Raw genomic sequence first — 6,940 nt, forward strand, 5'->3', positions numbered from 1 at the left:
AAAAAAAAAAAAAAAAAAAAAAAAAGTAGAAGCCATTGTATGCTTATAATTGATTGGTGTTGTACACGGGCAATTTTTCAACAATTTATATGCCATTAGAAAAATTCAGTAGATGAGGGACGAGGAGTAACTACAAATAAAACTTTGGGACATAACAATCCTCATAGTGGCGTCCGCATCTGACCCTTTTGTCATGATGAGTGTTCTGAACATGCACCAAAATCACCTGGTGAGTTGTTTTTTGTTGTTACTATTATTTGGGTTGGGTTTTTTTTTGGTTTTGGGGGTTTTGTTGGTGATGACACTTAACATGAGATCTCTTTTAACAAATTTGTATGTGTACAATTTGGTATTGTTGACTACAGGCACAATGTTGTACAACAGATTTCTAGAACTTAATTATCTTGCACAACTGAAAATGTATACCTGTAGAACAGCAACTCCCCATTCCCTGCTCCCCGCAGCCCCTGCAAAGATCCTTCTTTCTGCTGCTCAGGGTCTGACATACTAAGTGAAATAAGCCAGTCACAAAAGGACAAAGCAGGTAAGGGGTCATTTATCACCAAAGTTGTTTAGAATTTCTGGCACATGGTGATAATAAAAGCAGAACAACTTGTAATTGATTATTTTTTTACATCAGTATGTTTTACTTTATTTATATTTGGCAATTGTCCAAATAGTGTCCTTTATAGCAAAAAGGGGGAAAGATTCTGGTCCATAGTCCGATCCAAAATTACATCTTGTGCTTAGTTTTTATGTCCCTTTACTCTTTAATCTGGAATGCTCCCCAGTCTGTCCTGTCTTTTGTAATCTTGACATTTTGACATTAGTATAAGTTAATGTTGTGGTAAAGCATTGCATAAAAATAATTTGTACTTTCCATGTTTCTCTTGGTATAATATTTTCAAGTTTTTTATTAGGAAAATTTCTATCACAAAGGCAGAGAGAATAACAAAATGAGTCCTTTTACCCAGATTTAATAATTAACATTTTGCTACCCTTCCTTCCTCTATTCCTGGCATTTTTAGTTGATGTATTTTGGTGCAATTTCCAGACATCGTAATATTTTACTGCAGATTTTAGTAAGCTCTAAAAAAATGACATTTTCTTATCTTACCATAATATTACCTTACCTAGCAAAATTATTTCTAATTCCTTAATACTACCAAAATTATATACACATTTCTCCTATTGTTACTGAGTCCAAGCTCGCACTGCTCACCACACAACAGGCCAATAAATCAAGAGGAAAAGTGTTGGGGCAGAGAATAGTGACTTTATTTGGAAGCCAGCAGACCAAGAAGATGGGAAGAACCATCTTACCCAAGTTAAAACTAAGGCTTCTTTTATACTAAACGGGGAGCGGATATTGCTCGTTGTTGCAGACTTCTTGATGCTGGCCAGGCCCCAGCAGGGATGCGATAATCCTTTGGTCTTGCTGTTGTCCAACTCCGGGGGGTCACAGTGTTCCTGTAAACCTCCAACTAGATAAATATTATTCTCTTTTCTGCAACTTTGTATCTCTATGTGAATGAAAACTGTTACACCTTTAAAGGTCAAGCCTGGGAGGCAGAGCCTTGAGAATGGGCTATCGTGTATATTTCAGGTTATAGGCAACATTCTCTACAAAGGTGCAGAGTCCTCGTGACTAAGCACAGGCAACAGAGCACAAAGATTAGTGGTAAAGGAATAGATCCAATATGGAGTCAGGTTTGTTCTTCTCTGTTACAATACTCTGCAATGCAAGACGCCAACCTGGATGCACAGATGTCCTGGGGATAGCTGGGAGCTATTAGCAGCCTGATAAAAATCTCCTAAATGCTAAAACCAATCATTTCAAAAGCAAAGAGCACTGGAACAGGAAGATAGAACTTGAATCAGAACACAGAGTGAGACATACTTCTTCTGACCACTTCTGGTTAAGGGATTTCATCAGGAATTCAGGGGAAAGAAATTGATGGTTAGTGTTAGAATTTCCCTGGAGTTTGTAGCTTTTCCTTCCTAGCAGGTAAGCAGAGCCTGATGCATTTGTGTAAGATGCCTGTTACAAAAGTATCATGCAGCTTAGAGAAAATATCAATAGAGATGATGTAGGATATTTGGTAATGAACGCAACTTTAATATCCATGGAGGCTAAAGAAGGCATATTAAGTGTAGTTTTAGTTTTACAGATTAGATTTCATTGAAAACAATTCCTGCAAAAATACTTTGGAAGGTCAATCTAAACAGACAAAGACTGCTGAGTAAAAGAAATCCTTTATCAGTGAAGAATTTTAATGTAGTGTCTGAGACAAAATTAGTTTTCAGTAGATAATAGTAGTAGGGATAACAGTCAATGCTTTTAATGGCTACATTTATTGAGACATGCATGGTTATAACCAATTTCTATGTATCAGCTTGTTGCTTTCTTACCATAACCCTGGGAGGTTGGTATTTTTATTAGTCCCATTTTACATATAAGGATGCTGAGGCCCAGAATTTGCCTGCAGCTACAAATATGTCAAAGAACCAGGTTTGAAACCCAGGCAGTCAGGGTCCAAAATCTGAAACCAATACACTCCTTATAATAATTACTGTTATTAAATAATATTGTATGAAAAACTAAACATGCTGTGAAGGAAATATATGTTGAGAGAGAGAAACAGTAAAGTATTCCTAATCAGGAAAAAAAAAAAATCCCCACTTTGGAGATTCACCCTCAGAGACTCACAAGAGGACACATGGGACTCAGCATATGGTTGTGCTCATGGCTAAGATTATTACATAGACCTTGTAAGGATACTCAGCTAGAGCATAAGAGGAAGAAGACACAGGCAGGACTTCCCTGGTGGCGCAGAGGTTAAGAATCCTCCTGGCAATGCAGGGGACATGGGTTCGAGCCCTGGTCTGGGAAGATCCCATGCCACAGAGCGACTAAGCCCGTGCACCACAACTACTGAGCCCACGCGCCTAGAGCCCGTGTTCCGCAACAAGAGAAGCCGCCGCAATGAGAAGCCTGCGCACCGCAAAGAAGAGTAGGCCCCGCTCGCCGCAACTAGAGGAAGCCCGCGCGCAGCAATGAAGACCCAAGGCAGCCAAAAATTAATTAATTAATTTAAAGAAAAAAAAGAAAAAGACACAGGCAGTGTTCGGAGGAATCCATGTGAGACATCCACATGCCCTCTGCATCCCAGGAAGGTGCACACTTTCATCCCAGCAATGAAAATACAACAACTCGTGTGCAATGTTTCTGCCCAGAGAAGCCTGTTAGAGACTCAGCATCCCAGATATTTTGGGAGGCTGGTATTATAGACTGAATTGTGTCTCCTGAAAATTCCTATGATGAAGTCCTAGCCCTCAGTACCTCAGAATGTGACTATATTTGGAGATAAGGTCTTTAAAGTGGTAATTCATGTTAAATGAGCTCATTGGGATGGGCCCTTTCCCAATATGACTGGTGTCCTTATAAGAAGAGAAAATTAGGACACAGACACACACACGGAGGGAAGACAATGTGAGGACAGGGGTAGAAGACAGTCACCTCTCTCATCCAAAGAGAGAGGCCTCATTAGAAACTAACCCTGCCAATGCCTTGAACTTCTACCTTCTAGAATAATGAGAAAATAAATTTCTGTTGTTTAAGTCACCCATTCTATGGGACATTATTACGGCAGCCCTAGCAAACTAGTAACAGCTCATCACATAGGCACTGCCTGCCTGGCACATACCAAATTCCAGACTCAAAGAAACAAAGCAGTGTTCAGCATAAACTACATTGTTTGTGCAAGCACTCTAGGTGAAATGAACCACACTCACCAGTTACCAAACGGTGCAACACTCCCGAAATCCAAGTTCCCAGATTAAGACAAGGGCCTACCTTGTAAGCAGGTCCTTCTACAGATCAGACAGACTATGTTAACTTTTTTCTACACACACACACACACACACACACACACAAACACTCCCATGAAGAAAAGGGCTGGCTTTCACTTTAGCACCTCCAAACTCTCTAGAATCTAGAGGGTGGCTGAGGGATCATGCGTGTGGGCGGGACAGTGACGTCGTGGCCACTCTGCCTATAGCCTGGGCCTGAGAGAGGACCCATTCTTGCCTTGAACCTGCCATGGGAATCAGGCTCCTCCGTGCCTTTTGCTTCCTGGGAGTAGGTGAGTCCAGAGAGTTGGTGGCAAACCCCTGTCCTATTATTTCTAGACCCTGGATGTAAGATTTCCCCCTCATCAGGCTTCCTGGTGGCCTCTTTTTTCACCTCCTCCATCCCTCTTTCACAGGCCTCATGCATGCAAAAGTAACCCAGACTCCAAGCTAGCTGGTCAAAAGAATGGGAGAGAAAGTGGTGATAGAATGTATATAGAATATGGATCACGAGAGAATGTTCTGGTATCGACAAGACCCAGTTCTGGGGCTGCAGCTGCTCCATTTCTCATTTAGTGTTGACAGTGTTGAGAAAGGAGATGTGCCCGATGGGTAGAGTGTCTCCAGGAAAAAGAAGGAGGGTTTCCCTCTGACCCTGGAGTCGGCCAGCACCAGCCAGATGTCTGTGCACTTCTGCGCTAGCAGTGAATCCACAGCACGGCACGGCCACATCCTCTCTGCACAAAAAGGGCAGATGCAAGAGGGGTTGACCCTAAGTCAGGGCTGAGTTGTGCTGCTCTTACAGCATGTGTGCCCATTAGAAGAAAGGTGGACAGTTAGGAAGAACTGAGCCCCTAGCCACACGTCTTGGCCAGAATAGCACGGGATATATTTTTAAGCCCCACTCACCACTCCTTTCCAAGTCAGGGGCCATTCTGAAGTGAACCTGCCCAATCTTACATGTTGTTTCCAACCTAAATTCATGAGACTCCAGCCAAGAGGAGGAGTCCTCTCTCAGAATCACGCTGAGGAAGCCCTGCCCTATCTTATTTTTTTTTTTTTTTCTGTACGCGGGCCTCTCACTGTTGCGGCCTCTCCCGTTGCGGAGCGCAGGCTCCGGACACGCAGGCTCAGCGGCCACGGCTCACGGGCCCAGCCGCTCCGCGGCACGTGGGATCCTCCCGGACCGGGGCACGAACCCGTGTCCCCTGCATCGGCAGGCGGACTCTCAACCACTGCGCCACCAGGGAAGCCCTGCCCTATCATTTTAAAATCAACCTTTCCTTTCCTTTCCTTTCCATCTTTTCCCCTCTTACTATACATTTGCTACTCTGCTCAGTATCTTTGCTCTTTTTTAAAAATTAATTTTTATTGGCGTATAGATGCTTTACAATGTTGTGTTAGTTTCTACTGTACAGCAAAGTGAATCAGCTATACATATACATATATCCCCTCTCTTTTGGATTTCCTTCCCATTTAGGTCACCACAGAGCACTGAGTAGAGTTCCCTGTGCTATACAGTAGGTTCTCATTAGTTATCTATCTTATGCATAGTATCAATAGTGTATATATATATCAATCCCAATCTCCCAATTCATCCCACCACCCGCCTTCCCCCTTGGTATCTATACGTTTGATCTCTACATCTTTGCTCTTGATTGAGGGCACTCACACATTCTAAACCCTTTGTTGAGATAAATGTTATTGTCCATGTGCTGATTCCAGAGAAAGTTTGTGGGATTTGAATTCTGTTCATTCAATCTATAAAGAGGAAAAACTCTGATAAAAATCCATCTTTCTCCAGGTTCTCTGAATGGTCAGTAATATTTTATTGAAAAATTCTGATCAGGGAAGGAATAAACTATGATGCAGGAGGTGGTAAGAATTAGGCTATATCTGAAGTTGCGGTGGGGCTTCCTTGCTTTCATCCTCACATGCAGGGAGAAAAAGGGAGTTACTCCCAGAAGCTGTCCTGGAAGAATGAGAAAAACTTTCCCCAAAGACCCTGCAACCTCTCATAGCATCTCATTGACCTGAATTATGTCTCATGTTCCTTCCTGAACCAATTACAACCAGGTTAAGATGATTTTGATTGACTTAAGTGCATCCAGGTCTATTCCTAGAACAGGAAATAGAGTCAGATTTGCCTAACTTAATGGGCAGCATGGGAGAGAGATAGATAACTAACCAAAGTTACCAGCATCATCCTAGGAAGGAGACTGAGGAGATGTATATTGTATGGGTGACTCTAATAATCATTAATGCTGTTCACCAAGTATTTCTGGGGCCCACCTTCCTGGCACACGATGGGATTGCACTTCCTGGTTCATGGAGGTTGGGCAGGGGGTGGGGCATGAGACTTGTTGCAGTGAGTGATTAGTAAGCAGAAGTGACATGTGTCACTGCCAGGCCAGAAACTTTAACAACCAACATGAGGCCTCCAGACCTATCTTCAGTTCTGCTTGGGAGACGAGTGAGTGCTTGAGATGGTGACTACTGCTTCAGCCTACATTCCTGAATGAGGAGACCTAGGGCAGAGCCCCCAGACAACCCATGGTGGAGATGAACAAGAAATAAGCCTTTGTTTTTAACTCCCCCCCACCAAAAACAATTAGGTTATATCCCTACTCACAATCAACTGGAGAGAGTATCTGTTGATTTTTAAGAATGAAGCATCTACTATCCTCTCAGTAAATATTAAATGAGCCTGTTCTCTTTGGGAGTACAAAAGAAATGTAAAGGGTATTAGAAATCCCAAACTGCAGGGAATTTGCAAAACCATTAATGAGGCAAAACGAGCATATGAAAACATATTTTGATTCAGTGCTAAATTTTTATGTAGAATTCCGAGAAAAAAGTAAATCAACCTGTATTACAACATTCAGGTTTAAGTTCATATGAGAGATTGGACCTTGGATAAAAATAAACAAGGTCAAGAGGAGCTATTGAAAGAAATACACTGCAGTGCTCTGTGAGAGGCGCCACTGGATGAAGGGGTGAATTCTTTACGAAAAGGCAGGGGACTTCCCTGGCGGTCCAGTGGTTGACTCCTTGCTTCCAATGCAGGGGGCACAGGTTCCATTCCTGC

The 6,940-nt window shown here is 42.5% G+C and overlaps 1 gene segment (V, D, J or C); it reads left to right on the plus strand.

Moving 5' to 3' along the window:
* LOC103082892 (T-cell receptor beta-1 chain C region-like) overlaps positions 1-6,940 on the plus strand; it is a 138,984-nt gene that overhangs the window by 97,254 nt on the left and 34,790 nt on the right.

This window comes from Lipotes vexillifer, unplaced genomic scaffold (assembly GCF_000442215.2).
Source record: "Lipotes vexillifer unplaced genomic scaffold, Lipotes_vexillifer_v1.1 scaffold71, whole genome shotgun sequence".
In the NCBI taxonomy this organism is placed as follows: domain Eukaryota; kingdom Metazoa; phylum Chordata; class Mammalia; order Artiodactyla; family Lipotidae; genus Lipotes; species Lipotes vexillifer.